The 15,692-nt window shown below is 42.5% G+C and overlaps 1 pseudogene; it reads left to right on the top strand.

The window, feature by feature from the left end:
- The first annotated feature begins 278 nt into the window (after window positions 1-278).
- LOC139540250 (N-lysine methyltransferase setd6-like) lies at window positions 279-9,454 on the top strand (annotated as a pseudogene).
- The last annotated feature ends 6,238 nt before the right edge of the window (window positions 9,455-15,692 follow it).

Genomic DNA, 15,692 nt, shown 5'->3' with positions numbered 1-15,692 from the left:
CATGCTTATTCAGTTGTGTTCACATCAGCAAGGAGGACACAGTAGCAGAGTATGGCATGCTGGTAGGACATAGATGAGGGGGGAGTTGCTCTTCACTATACCCAGAATGGCTCTTCTGCACCACCAAAGTCCTGGCAAATGCTGGAAGGTGAGAATGCATCACACACACACACACACACACACACACACACACACACACACACACACACACACACACACACACACCTCTGGTCGGAGGCCCCCAAAGAAAACATCTGGTACTCTGCCCCCCTAGGTAAATATCTCTGGAGAGCACTTCTGGCTGGGTGCCCCTCCTGGCTTTGATGTATGAGTACACATTTCCCCAGTCCCACTGAAGGCCTTACCTATCCCTCTGGCCTCACTTCACAGCTCTGGATCACCCCATGTTCTGGTAAGGTCAAACACATACAGTACATACGCACATCTTATATTCTTAGTTGAGTAGACTTAAATACTCTGATCGCTCTGTGATTCCAGTTGCTGGTATTTTGGCTGAGTTGTATTTTGTGGATGTGGTTTGTAGGTCAAAGGATGAGAGGGATAGACTCTCGAAGTGGACTGGGATCCCAGAGGCGGTGGACACTGACCTCACCAACATCCAGAGAGAGTACAAAGACATCGTCCTACCTTTCATCACGTTACACCATAACCTGTGGGACCCAGAGAGACACACACTTTACCTCTACAGAAGCATGGTGGCTTTTGTCATGGCTTACAGGTGAGAAGTTGCATGACTCAGTCATCAAGGAAGGGCTATAGAATAGTGGGATGATTGCCTTTCCGCAATGTTGCTTGTTCATCATTACAAAACAGTCCACCCAAATTATAGACGTTTGATATTTTCCTCCAGTCAAGTATACAATTTACTTATATTGTTAATGCAGCATAATTTACAAAGTTGATCATACATCCAAAATATAAGATACAATATGATTCTTACGCATAGGGTTGCAAAGGAAGGGTATTGTCACGTATACTCCCTCTCTGGCCTCTAGGTCATCAGGCTGCTGATTATCCCGCACACCTGTCACCATCGTCTCGCGCACCTGCGCCTCATGACACTCACCTGGACTCCATTACCTCCTTGATCATCTTCCCTATATCTGTCACTCCCCTTGGTTCTTGATTCTGTTTTCATGTTGGTGCGTTGTTTGCGTTTCGTGTTCATTATTTATTTTATTTATTAAAACACTCACTCCCTGAACTTCCTTCCCGACTTGCTTCCTTTATATATATTTTTACACACTTTCGTTTATTTTACTGTATATGTCTTTGTTGTAAATGTTTTGGCACCAAACTGGTGGCAGTTGAAAAAAAGTTAATGGTTTGAAGAGTTGCAGAGTTATAAATAATGCCATTGTTTTAGAATTAATTATTCAATTTTCTCTTGAACCATATGGTCTATCCATTAGAAACTCAAACTCATGGACTATATGTGATTTTTTTTTAAATTAAGTTATTCAAGTATAAATTACCAAAGTTACCATAGATTGCCATCTGTTAATAACCAAAATTACAGAAGATTCCAGTAACTTTGGTAAATTACCGGAAATAACTTTGCAACCCTACTTAAGCACAATTAAGACCCACATTGGGATACATTTTAGACACACCAACATATTGCCAGTAAAAAATTTAACTGAAGTCTGACTGGCTAGAAAAGCTATTGCAATTAATATTTGCAACGTGAGCTGTTTTGGGGGAAACAGGTTTGTTTCTGGCAAGCAACCCAGATTCTCCATATTATTCATTTTAAAAGCCACTCCTGTGATTGGGTGATGATTTCCGCACATCAAACCCCTCTTGTGTGATTGAGCGATTTGTTTCCACACACCACACCCCAGGTGAGACCAGTGTCTTACTATACAGTATAAGGAAAAAGAGGTAAAGCAAATTGTTTGTGACTGCTGGCTATATCACTTGGTCCAGAGAAACTACAAGTTATAGTTCAGTGGTAACCCGTGTTTATTTTTACTGCCGAACCCACAAGTCCTCCAGTGGAGGTAGTGTAAAATATCTACAACCAGAAATAAGGGTTACAGCTGTTTAAATTTCACATATCCACTTTTTCTCTCTTTTCTTTTCTTTTTAGAGGTTAAACAGCCAACATTGCTTGTGTCCCAAAACATGGCCTATCACTCTATGGAGTGGACGTGAATTACTTGTGAATATGTTGAAAGGTGTACAGGTGCATCAAAGCAGGGACCGAGAGACTGAAAAACAGCTTCTATCTCAAGGCCATCAGACTGTTAAACAGCCACCACTAACATTTAGTGGCCGCTGCCAACATACTGACTCAACTCCAGCCACTTTAATAATGGGAATTGATGGAAATTATGTAAAAATGTATCACTAGCCACTTTAAACAATGCCACTTAATATAATGTTTACATACCCTACATTACTCATCTCATATGTATATGTATATACTGTACTGTATATCATCCACTGCATCTTGTCATCTTTATGTAATACATGTATCACTAGCCACTTTAAACTATGCCACTTTATGTTTACATACCCTACATTACTCATCTCATATGTATAGACTGTACACTATACCATCTACTGCATCTTGCCTATGCCGTTCTGTACCATCACTCATTCATATATCTTTATGTACATATTCTTTACCCCTTTACACTTGTGTGTATAAGGTAGTAGTTGTGGAATTGTTAGGTTAGATTACTTGTTGGTTATTACTGCATTGTCGGAACTAGAAGCACAAGCATTTCGCTACACTCGCATTAACATCTGCTAACCATGTGTATGTGACAAATAAAATTTGATTTGATTTAAAAGGAGTGTCCTACTTCAGTATGTTGTCCATTTCGGTGGTTACTGACAGAAGTAACAACTGTTTTGACACTTGTACTGTAGTGCTGCGGATATGCTTCAAGTGCTTCCTGTTTGGGTCTGAATACAATCCCATAATCCACTGTTTCTCATTTCCTTCCTTTCTTTTACTCTGCAGTTTCCAGGAGCCCCTGAATGAGTGCCCCAATCCCCCCATGATGGTGCCCATTCGGTACATGTTACACCTTGTGTCCAATCACAACGGCAATCTGGAGTAAACACCTGTATGTAAAAAACTACAGTCGATATTCTGTAAACTGATTTTATGTAGTGGGTTTAAAGCAAGAATATGATACGTTATGCTGTGATGATATGTCCCTTTCTCTCTGCATCTACAGGAGTAATTGAAGATTGTGTCCATTTAAAGTACCCGAAAAGGAGAGGAAGTCTTCAACACGTATGGTCAGATGGCCAACTGGCAGCTCCTACACATGATTTGCCGAGCTAGATCAAAACAACAGCAACGACACTGCAGACATACCCTTGTCCAACATATACAAAGCAGATGTGCAAGGTGACTGTAACAGACTGAACACACAGACAGATGAGTAGGGGTGGATAGAGACAACTGACACATTTTTTTCCTAATACACTACACATAAATATCTCCACACTGAATCAACACAAATAAGAGACCACATTTCTAAATTATCCTGAGTTCTTCACATCTCCTTATGGTTTTCCATTGACACCTTTAAATCAGTCTGTCCTATCCTGTGCTTCCCCATCCCAGCGAATGAGTCTGAAGCTAAACAGCACCTCTTGGTGGAGAAGTGGAATTTTTGCTTGAGATGGAAATTGTGGGAGACAAGGGAGTCTTCATCTTTGGAAAGTCAGGGTCCCTCACCTAAACAACACTCAAGGTAACCATGACCAAAACATAACCATAGTAACTCACTAGAGTGCAGGCAGTCGTATATTTAAGACTATCCAGTTTGCATTGGTGTTTGTCTCTCTCCCTAGATCCTGTGCAGGTCAGTGGAGGAGTTTGAGGACTTTAGTGAGAACGAAGGCTGGGAGGAGGCAGAAGATGACGATGAGGAGAAAATGTTGCAGGCACTGTCCAACGAGCGCCTACCAAGTCTGGACCATCTGTGGAGGCGTCTAGTGCACGCTTCAGTCCCTTTAACACTGGACCCATATGGGGAGGACATGCAGAAGGACAAGGTACTGCTGAAGGATAAAGATGACCATCCTTAACTGAGTAGCCGGGAGAGGGCACTGCAGGGCACTGCAAGTCCGCTACGGCCAAAAAACTATCCTGCATCAGCTTCTGGAGCTCACCAAACCCTGAATTACCACTCAATCCATCCCAAAGCACTCACTGATTTGTAGAGACATCTACTCAAAACAAGCCTGAAGGAATTAATAAGACTATTTGAATAAAGCTGGCCAGTGACTCTATTTTAACTGAACATATTTGGAAAAGAGTGATTTTACTGTATACTGTATCCTTGTGAATTTGTATGAGACTGATGAGCATTGGCTTCTTTAAGAGCCCCCTATAGACAGTTGGGTAAGTACTGCTCCATGTCCTTCATGGGTCATTAAGTTACCCAAACCTGCAATGGACCTTCTTACAGCCCTGCTACACTATAGCCAAATATTCTTTATAACTAACCCAAGATAGACCACAGCCTGTCGTTTCCAATAGGAGCAAATTAATCATAGTGGGCAGAACAAGCAACGACGTGGGCTTTAACTGTCTCAAACTGTATTGAGATCAAATGTCTCATCGATGACAAAATTGGAGAATGTCGCCCAAAATCCATCTCGCTCCTCTTCTTCCAAAATGGCGCAGCAGTAAGACGTGTTTTCGTCCCATGTAAATATCCAGTCTTTTCTGTTTTTTTGTATACATTTCATTATATTTCAATCTCTTTTTTCCATTTTCAAATTAAATATACCTTCCTGCAACCCGCCTCACCCAATGTGGTACGGATCTGCTGTTTTTTTAGACCTTATAACTGGAACCTCCATCAGCCGCTAGCCAGCTAATTAGCTACTAGCTATTTAGTCATTGTTAGCCACTGTTTAGTGGTCTTTACCTTTAGCTCGGACTCCAGGCGCTTTAGCTCGGATAAATCCTGCCAGTCTGCACAGTGCGATATCAGCCGTGAGCATATCAGACTGCTTTTTTCCCCACTACATCACCGGATTCCTGCCGCAAGCTCTGGACCATTACACCGGATCTTCGCAGCTACCTAGTTGCTACCGAGTAGCTATTGTGGCTAACGCCCTTGTACAGAAGCATGCACCAGTTAGCCTCGAGCTAGGCCCATCTCCCGGCTAGCAAACGAAGTACACAAACTACAATAACTCTCTTGCCAATTGGCCTGGACCCTTTGCCGACATGGAGCCCCGCCGATCCATCACGACTGGTCTGCTGACGTAGTTTGACTGATAAGCTCTCAACCGGCCTCTGCGTTGTGGATGTTGGTGATGATCCATCTGCTATCCCCGGCCCGCTAGCTTCCTGAACGCCGTGTCTCCTGTTCGCCTAGCGTAGTAATCGACTACCGAACGGCTCCCTGTTTCATCTATTGCTGCTCATTGGACCCTATGATCACTCGGCTACACAGCTGATGCCTGCTGGACTGTTCATTAACACAGTACTTCATTTTGTTTATCTGTCGGCCCCAGCCTCGAACTCAGGCCCTGTGTGTAGCTAACTGACTCTATGCCCATTCATCACCATATACCCGTTGTCCTAGCTGTTCACCCGTTGTTCTCTTAACTCTCCCAATCAACACCTGTGATTGCTTTATGCCTTTCTCTAATGTCAATATGCCTTGTATACTGTTGTTTAGGGAAGCTCTCATTGTTTTATTTTACTGCGGAGCCCCTAGTCCTGCTCAACATGCCTCAGAGAGCCCCCTTGTCTCACCCCCACACATGCGGAGACCGCACCTAGCTTAACTGGCGCCTCCAGAGATGCAACCTCTCAGCGTCACTCGATGCCTAGGTTTACCTCCACTGTACTCGCACCCTACCATACCCTTGTCTGAACACTATGCCCTGAATCTATCCTACCGCGCCCAGAAATCTGCTCCTTTTATTCTCTGTTCCCAAAGCACTAGACGACCAGTTCTTATAGCCTTTAGCCGTACCCTCATCCTACTCCTCCTCTGTTCCTCTGGCGATGTAGAGGTTAACCCAGGCCCTCTCATTTTCTGACTTCTGCAATCGTAAAAGCCTTGGGTTCATGCATGTTAACATCCGCAGCCTCCTCCCTAAGTTTTCTTTATTCACTACTTTAGCACACTCCGTCAACTCTGATGTCCTAGCCGTTTCTGAATCCTGAGGCCACCTAAAATTCTGAAATTTCCATCCCCAATTACATTTTCCGTCAAGACAGAACTGCTAAAGAGGGTGGAATTGCAATCTACTGTAGAAATAGCCTGCAGAGGTCTGTCATACTATCCAGGTCTATGCCCAAACAGTTTGAGTTTATACTTTTAAAGATCCATCTCTCCAGAAATAAGTCCCTCACTGTTGCCGCTTGCTATAGACCCCCCTCAGCTCCCAGCCGTGCCCTGGACACCATATGTGAATTGATTGCCCCCCCATCTATCTTCAGAGCTCGTGCTGCTAGGTGACCTAAACTGGGACATGCTTAACACCCCGGCCATCCTACAATCTAAGCTTGATGCCCTCAATCTCACACAAATTATCAATGAACCTACCAGGTACAACCCCAAATCCGTAAACACGGGAACCCTCATAAATATCATCCTAACCAACCTGCCCTCCAAATACACCTCTGCTGTTTTCAACCAAGATCTCAGCGATCACTGCCTCATTGCCTGCATCCGTAATGGGCCTGCGGTCAAACGACCAACCCTAATCACTGTCAAATGCTCCCTAAAACACTTCTGCAAGCAGGCCTTTCTAATCGACCTGGCCCGGGTATCCTGGAAAGATATTGAAGTACTTTCCTCACCATGTTAAATAAGCATGCCCCTTTCAAAAATGTAGAACTAAGAACAGATATAGCCCTTGGTTCACTCAAGACTTGACTGCCTTTGACCAGCACAAAAACACCCTGTGGCGTACTGCACTAGCTTCGAATAGTCCCCGCGATATGCAACTTTTCAGGGAAGTCAGGAACCAATACACACAGTCAGTTAGGAAAGCAAAGGCTAGCTTTTTCAAACAGAAATTTGTATCCTGCAGCACTAATTCTAAAAGGTTTTGGGACACTGTAAAGTCCATGGAGAATAAGAGTACCTCCTCCCAGCTGCCCACTGCACTGAGACTAGGATACACTGTCACCACTGATAAATCCACGATAATCGAGAATTTCAATAAGCATTTCTCTACGGCTGGCCATGCTTTCCACCTGGCTACCTCAACCCCGGGCCAACAGCTCTGCACCCCCCGCAGCAACTGGCCATTGTTGCTAGACTAGATGATGTTCTGAAAGAGCTACAAAATCTGGATCCCCACAAATCAGCTGGGATAGACAATCTGGACCCTCTCTTCCTAAAATTATCCACCGCCATTGTTGCAACCCCTATTACTAGTCTGTTCAACCTCTCTTTCGTATCGTCTGAGACTCCTAAAGATTGGAAAGCGGCCGCGGTCATCCCCCTCTTCAAAGGGGGAGACACTCTAGACCCAAACTGTTACAGACCTATATCCATCCTGCGCTGCCTTTCTAAAGTCTTCAAAAGCCAAGTGAACAAACAGATCACCGACCATTTCGAATCCCACCGTACCTTCTCCGCTATGCAATCTGGTTTCCGAGCTGGTCACGGGTGCACCTCAGCCACGCTCAAGGTCCTAAACGATATCATAACCGCCATCGATAAAAGAGAGTACTGTGCAGCCGTCTTCATCGACCTAGCCAAGTCTTTCGACTCTGTCAATCACCGCATTCTTATAAGCAGACTAAACAGCCTTGGTTTCTCTAATGACTGCCTCACATGGTTCACTAACTACTTCTCAGAGTAGTGTGTCAAATCGGAGGGCCTGTTGTCCGGACCTCTGGCAGTCTCTATGGGGGTGCCACAGGGTTCAATTCTTGGGCTGACTCTTTTCTCTGTATATGTCAATGATGTCGCTCTTGCTGTGGGTGATTCTTTGATCCACCTCTATGCAGACGACGCCATTCTGTATACATCTCGCCCTTCTTTGGACAGTGTGCTAACAAACCTCCAAATGAGCTTCAACGCCATACAACACTCCTTCCGTGGCCTCCAACTGCTGTTAAATGCTAGTAAAACGAAATGCATGCTCTTCAACCGATCGCTACCCGCACCCGCCCGACTAGCATCACTACTCTGGACAGTTTTGACCTAGAATATGTGGACAACTACAAATATCTAGGTGTCTGGTTACTGTAAACTCTCCTTCCAGACTCACATTAAGCATCTCCAATCCAAAATTAAATCTAGAATCGGCTTCCTATTTCACAACAAAGCCTCCTTCACTCATGCTGCCAAACATACCCTCGTAAAACTGACTATCCTACCGATCCTTGACTTCGGCGATGTAATTTACAAAATAGCCTCCAACACTCTACTCAGCAAACTAGATTCAGTCTATCACAGTGCCATCCGTTTTGTCACCAAAGCCCCACCAAAGCCTCCAGTAACCTTGAGGGGGTTACTCAACTGGCTCCTACATTGCGACGTCCCCTGAATGCCCATCTGCTAGCCTGCTAGCCGCGGCCCACTAGCTGTCTAGAGCATATCGGACTGTTAGCGAATAGGTCCATCGACCAATTTCTCGTGCCACTATTCCTATTTTGCCAATCGCCCTTTGCCCCTTTTACCACACGAAGCCCTGCTTATCCATCATGACTGGACTACCGACGGAACCGCACGAGGAGGCTAAAACAGACTTTCCTCTGTCACGACGTCCCTCTAAGGCTAGTCCCGGCCTGCTAGCTGTCTGAATCGCCTTGTCTCCAGCCAGCCCAACCATTCACTGGACCCTTATGATCACTCTGCTATGCATGCCTCTCCCTAGTGTCAATATGCCTTGTTCTGGTTAGTGATTATTGTTTTATTTCACTGTAGAGCCTCTAGCCCTGCTCATTATGCCTTAACCAACCATTTAGTTCCACCCCCACATATGCGATGACATCACCTGGTTTAAATGTTTCTAGAGACTTCTAGAGATCTCTGTCATCCTCACTCAATGCCTAGGTTTACCTCCAATGTACTCACATCCTACCATACCTTTGTCTGTACATTATGCCTTGAATCTATTCTATCGCACCCAGACACCTGCTCCTTTTACTCTCTGTTCCGAACGTACTAGATGGCCAGTTCTTATAGCCTTTAGCCGTACCCTTATCCTACTCCGCCTCTGTTCCTCTGGTGATGTAGAGGTTAATCCATGACCTACAGTGCCTAGCTCCACTCCTATTCCTCAGTTGCTCTCATTTGTTGACTTCTGTAACCGTAAAAGCCTTGGTTTCATGCATGTTAACATTAGAAGCCTCCTCCCTAAGTTTGTTTTATTCACTGCTTTAGCACCCGGATGTCTTAGCCGTGTCTGAATCCTGGCTTAGGAAGACCACCAAAAACCCTGGAATTTCCATTCCTAACTATAACATTTTCCGCCAAGATAGGGAGGAGGCTTCTAATGTTAACATGCATGAAACCAAGGCTTTTACGGTTACAGAAGTCAACAAATGAGAGCAACTGAGGAATAGGAGTGGAGCTAGGCACTGTGTCTGGTTAGACTGTAAACTCTCCTTCCAGACTCACATCAAACATCTCCAATACAAAATTAATCTAGAATCGGCTTCCTATTTCGCAACAAAGCATCCTTCACTCATGCTGCAAAACATACCCTCGTAAAACTGACCATCCTACCGATCTACGCACTTCGGAGATGTCATTTACCAAATAGCCTACAACATTCTACTCAACAAATTGGATGCAGTCTACCACAGTGCCATCCGTTTTGTCACCAAAGCCCCATATACTACCCACCATTGCGACCTGTACGCTCTCGTTGGCTGGCCCTCGCTTCATACTCGTCGCCAAACCCACTGGCTCCAGGTCATCTACAAGTCTCTGCTAGGTAAAGCCCCGCCTTATCTCAGCTCACTGGTCACCATAGCAGCACCCACCCGTAGCACACGTTCCAGCAGGTATATCTCACTAGTCACCCCCAAAGCCAATTCCTCCATTGGCTGCCTTTCCTTCCAGTTCTCTGCTGCCAAGACTGGAACGAACTGTAAAAATCACTGAAGCTGGAGACTCATCTCCCTCACTACCTTTAAGCACCAGCTATCAGAGCAGCTCACAGATCACTGCACCTGTACATAGCCCATCTGTAAATAGCCCATCCAACTACCCCATCCCCATACTGTATTTATTTATTTATTGCTCCTTTGCACCCCAGTATCTCTACTTGCACATTCATCTTCTGCACATCAATCACTCCAGTGTTTAATTGATATATTGTAATTACTTCGCCACCATGGCCTATTTATTGCCTTACCTCCCTTATCTTACATCATTTGCACACACTGTATATAGACTTGTTCTACTGTATTATTGACTGTATGTTTGTTTATTCCATGTGTAACTCTGTTGTATGTGTCAAACTGCTTTGCTTTATTCTTGGCCAGGTCGCAGCTGTAAATGAGAACTTGTTCTCAACTAGCCTACCTGATTAAATAAAGGCGAAATAAACAAATCTAAAATATACTACCCACCACTGCGACCTGTATGCTCTCGTTGGCTGGTCCTCGCTGCATATTTGTCGCCAAACCTACTGGTCATCGATAGGTATAGCTCCGCCTTGTCTCAGCTCACTGGTCACCATAGCAGCACCCACCCGTAGCACGCTCTCCTGCAGGTATATTTCACTGGTCATCCCCAAAGTCAACACCTAATTTGGCCGCCTTTCCTTCCAGTTCTCTGCTGCCAATGACTGGAACGAATTGCAAAAATCACTGAAGTTGGAGACATATCTCCCTCACTAACATTAAGCGTCAGCTGTCAGAGCAGCTTACCGATCGCTGCAGCTGTACACAGCCCATCTGTAAATAGCCCATCCAATCAACTACCTACCTCATCCCATATTTGTTTTTGTTTTTCTGCTCTTTTGCACACCAGTATTTCTACTTGCACATCCTCATCTGCACATATATCACTCCAGTGTAAATTGCTAAATTGTAATTACTTCGACACTATTGGTCTATTTATTGCCTTACCTCCTTACTTCATTTGCACACACTGTATACAGATTTTTGTATTGTGTTACTGACTGTACGTTTGTTAATCCCATGTGTAACTCTGTTGTTGTTTTTGTCGCACTGCTTTGCTTTATCTTGGCCATGTTGCAGTTGTAAATGAGAACTTGTTCTCAACTGGCCTACCTGGTTAAATAAAGGTCAAATTTAAAAATATATATATATTTTTAAATTCTCCTACTGCCAGCCACTGGGCTTCCTGTCACCACCATATTTATTAGTTAGTGGAAACGCCAACTAGATGCTTCACATTTATACATCTGGTGAAATATCTGTCTCATGGTTCTATTTGTGCTATAGCCATCGGGTGTCCGGTATTGCCATCACCCATCCTCTGAAATCAATGAAAGCTGCTATTCTGCTTTTGTTACGTCACGTCCAATGGCAGCGTCCAAGCTCAAGAACTGCCAAGTCTCAAATTCGATGGCTGACTCGTGCGTTCATTCTATCTTGTGAATTGAAATAATTACAAATAAAGTTGATTTTGGTTGCATATGGCCTGGTTATTGTATTACGATTTTGAAGTCAAGAACAAACTAGCTAGCAGAAACTAGTTAGCTACATTGCATTGACTATGTTCACAATGTGAACAAAAGCAACTTGCAGTGGTGTTAAGTCGTCATTGTAAATAAGATTTTGTTCGTAACTTCTCTGATCTACGGATACCGAATACGGGTTCACTTTCCTAAACAACCGCTGAATTACAGGGCGCAAAATTCAAAAATATTCCTAAAAATATTTATAATCATGCAATCACAAGTGAAATATACAAAAACACAGCTTAGCTTGTTGTCAATCCACCTATGGTGTCAGATTTTGAAAATATATATTTTACAGCGAAAGAAATACAAGCTTTTGTGAGTGTAGCTTTCAATGCTATAACAGCTTAGCCTTATATTAGCTTGATCACAAAAGTAAGAAAAGCAATAAAATTAATCGCTTACCTTTGATAATCTTCGGGTGTTTCCACTCACAAGACTCCCAGTTACACAACAAATGTTATTTTTGTTCGATAAACATTACTTTTATCACAAAAAAACGCCATTTGGGTTGCACGTTATGCTGAGAAAACTAAAGCCGTGTTCCGTTCGACAAATCCCAAAAAGTATCCGAAATGGTCGTAGAAACATTTAAAATGTTTTTTATAATCAAACCTCAGGTTGTCTTTAACAAACATAATCGATAATATTTCAACCGGAGCATAACCTATTCATTAAGAGAGAAAAGGAAAATGGTGAGCTCCTCCCGTGCGCGCAGGAAATATTCAGAGGACACCTGACCTCTTTTGAAACATCTCGCTCATTTTTCAAAATAAAAGCCTGAAACTATGTCTAAAGCCTGGTCACAGCCTGAGGAAGCCATTGGAAAAATAATTTGGTTGATACCCCTTTAAATGGAGGTTAGACAGGCCAGGAAACAGATTTTGTTTTTTGTTTTTTAAATATCACTTCCGGGTTACTTTTTCACAGGATTTCGCTTGCAGAATTAGTATTCTTTTTCTCACAGACAATATTTTGACAGTTTTGGAAACTTTGGAGTGTTTTCTATCCTAATCTGTAAATTATATGCATATTCTACGATCTGGGCCAGAGAAAATGTCAGTTTACGTTCGGTACGTTATTTAAAAATAAAAATAAATCTGACCCCTAGCGCTAAGAGGTTTGACTTGCCTAGTTAAACAATTTTTATTCAACCATTATTTAACTAGGCAAGTCAATTAAGAACAAATTCTTATATATACAGTTGAAGTCGGAAGTTCACTTAGGTTGGAGTCATTAAAACTCGTTTTCAACCACTCCACAAATGTCTTGTTAACAAACTATAGATTTGGCAAGTCGGTTAGGACATCTACTTTGTGCATGACAAGTAATTTTTCCAACAATTGTTTACAGACAGATTATTTCACTTATAATTCACCGTATCACAATTCCAGTGGGTCAGAAGTTAACATACATTAAGTTGACTGTGCCTTTAAACAGCTTGGAAAATTCCAAAAAATTATGTCATGGCTTTATAAGCTTCTGATAGGCTAATTGACATCATTTGAGTCAATTGGAGGTGTACCTGTGGATGTATTTCAAGACCTACCTTCAAACTCAGTGCCTCTTTGCTTGACATCATGGGAAAATCAAAAGAGATCAGCCAAGACCTCAGAAAAAGAATTGTAGACCTTCACAAGTCTGGTTCATCCTTGGGAGCAATTTCCAAACGCCTGAAGGTACCACGTTCATCTGTACAAACAATAGTACGCAAGTATAAACGCCATGGGACCACGCAGCCATCATACCGCTCAGGAAGGAGACGGGTTCTGTCTCCTAGAGATGAATGTACTTTGGTGTGAAAAGTGCAAATCAATCCCAGAACAACAGCAAAGGACCTTGTGAAGATGCTGGAGGAAACAGTTACAAAATTATCTATATCCATAGTAAAACGAGTTCTATATTGACATAACCTGAGAAGCCGCTCCGCAAGGAAGAAGCCACTGCTTCAAAACCACCATAAAAAAGCCAGACTACGGTTTGCAACTGCACATGGGGACAAATATCGTACTTTTTGGAGAAATGTCCTCTGGTCTGATGAAACAAAAATAGAACTGTTTGGCCATAATGACCATCGTTATGTTTGGAGGAAAAAAGGGGAGGCTTGCAAGCCGAAGAACACCCTCCCAACCGTGAAGCACGGGGGTGGCAGCATCATGTTGTGCACTTCACCAAATAGATGGCTTCCTTGAGGAATTAACATTATGTGGATATATTGAAGCAACATCTCAAGACATCAGTCAGGAAGTTAAAGCTTGGTCGCAAATGGGTCTTCCAAATGGACAATGACCCTAAGCATACTTCCAAAGTTGTGGCATAATGGCTTAAGGACAACAAAGTCAAGGTATTGGAGTGGCCATCACAAAGCCCTGACCTCAATCCTATAGAACATTTGTGGGCAGAACTGAAAAAGCGTGTGCAAGCAAGGAGACCTACAACCCTGACTCCGTTACACCAGCTTCTGTCAGGAGGAATGGGCCAAAATTCACCCAATTTATTGTGGGAAGCTTGTGGAAGGCTTCCAGAAACGTTTGACCAAAGTTAAACAATTTAAAGGCAATGCTACCAAATACTAATTGAGTGTATGTAAACTTCTGACCCACTGGGAATGTGATGAAAGAAATCAAAGCTGAAATAAATCATTCTCTGTGATATTATTCTGACATTTCACATTCTTAAAATAAAGTGGTGAGCCTAACTGACCTAAAACAGGGAATTTTTACTTGGATTAAATGTCAGGAATTGTGAAAAACTGAGTTTAAATGTATTTGACTAAGGTGTATGTAAACTTCCGACTTCAACTGTATATACATCGAAATGCTAATCCTTCGCACATGAACGGCCGCTCATTCGAGAATAATTGCAAGTACATACTTACGGTGTATGTCATTGTTGTCTTCTCTGTTGGAATCTGTTTCATCTATGCATAGTCACTTTACCCCTATCTATATGTACAAATTACCTCAACTAACCTGTACCCCCGCACATTGACTCTGTATCGGTATTGTTATTTTATTATGTTACTTTTAATTGTTTTTTACTTTAGTTTATTTGGTAAATATTTTCTTAGCTCTTTCTTGAACTGCATTCTTGGTTAAGGGTTTGTTAGTAACCATTTCACGGTAAGGTTTGATTGGGTAAAGTTTGATTTGATTTCTCCTTTGCTATTTTTATCATCCATAACCCCTGGCCCAGGCAATTGGTTAATCGAAGGAAATAACACAAATGTCCATAAAATCTACTGATCATTTTACTATATCGAGGCAATGTATCTCAATCGCTCCCAAATGCATTGAAGATCATAGATACATTCATCTTAATCTCATATTATTAAATTAATCTGCCTCTGAAGACCCCTGATGGAGGACTCCATCTCTTACTATGGAATCCCAATTGTTTCCCATTGTAAATATTTGGGAGTATATATATTTCCTTGTTTATATAAAATCAGAAACGTTGACAGAAAGCTCTAATCAATTCAATCTGACCTCAGATGAACTAACATCCCAGTTCCTTTAACTGGCTAAATTAATATTTTGCCAGGGCTGAATTTCTGTAGTTCAATGCTTACCATGTCTACCCCTTCAGGCTATTGGGATAAAATCCAGTGTGGTTTGAAAATGTATATGGCAAGGTAATCGATCCCGGAAAAATGTACAAAGTTACAAAATGTATTTCTAAGTGCATGATTGTACGATGTTAACTCCTCAAATCTCTCAATTAAGAGAGAATTGCTGCTGGCAGGTAGCACTGCCGTAAACAAACGCGTTGGCTGTTAATGGCAATTACGTCACTCTCCCAATTCGCCAGTGGATATACAGTTCCAGTCAAAAGTTTGGACACACCTACTCATTCCAGGGATTTTCATATTTTTTTTTACTATTTTCTACATTGTAGAATAATAGTGAAGACAAAACTATCAATTAACACATGAAATCACGAAGTAACCAAAAAAGTATATATTTTAGATTCTTCAAAGTTGCCACCTTGACAGCTTTGCACACTCTTGGCATTCTCTCAACCAGCTTCATGAGGTAGTCACCTGGAATGCATTT

This window comes from Salvelinus alpinus, chromosome 15 (assembly GCF_045679555.1).
Source record: "Salvelinus alpinus chromosome 15, SLU_Salpinus.1, whole genome shotgun sequence".
Taxonomy (NCBI): domain Eukaryota; kingdom Metazoa; phylum Chordata; class Actinopteri; order Salmoniformes; family Salmonidae; genus Salvelinus; species Salvelinus alpinus.
Note: the sequence above shows the minus strand (reverse complement) of the source record. Positions and strands in the feature narration are given on the sequence as shown.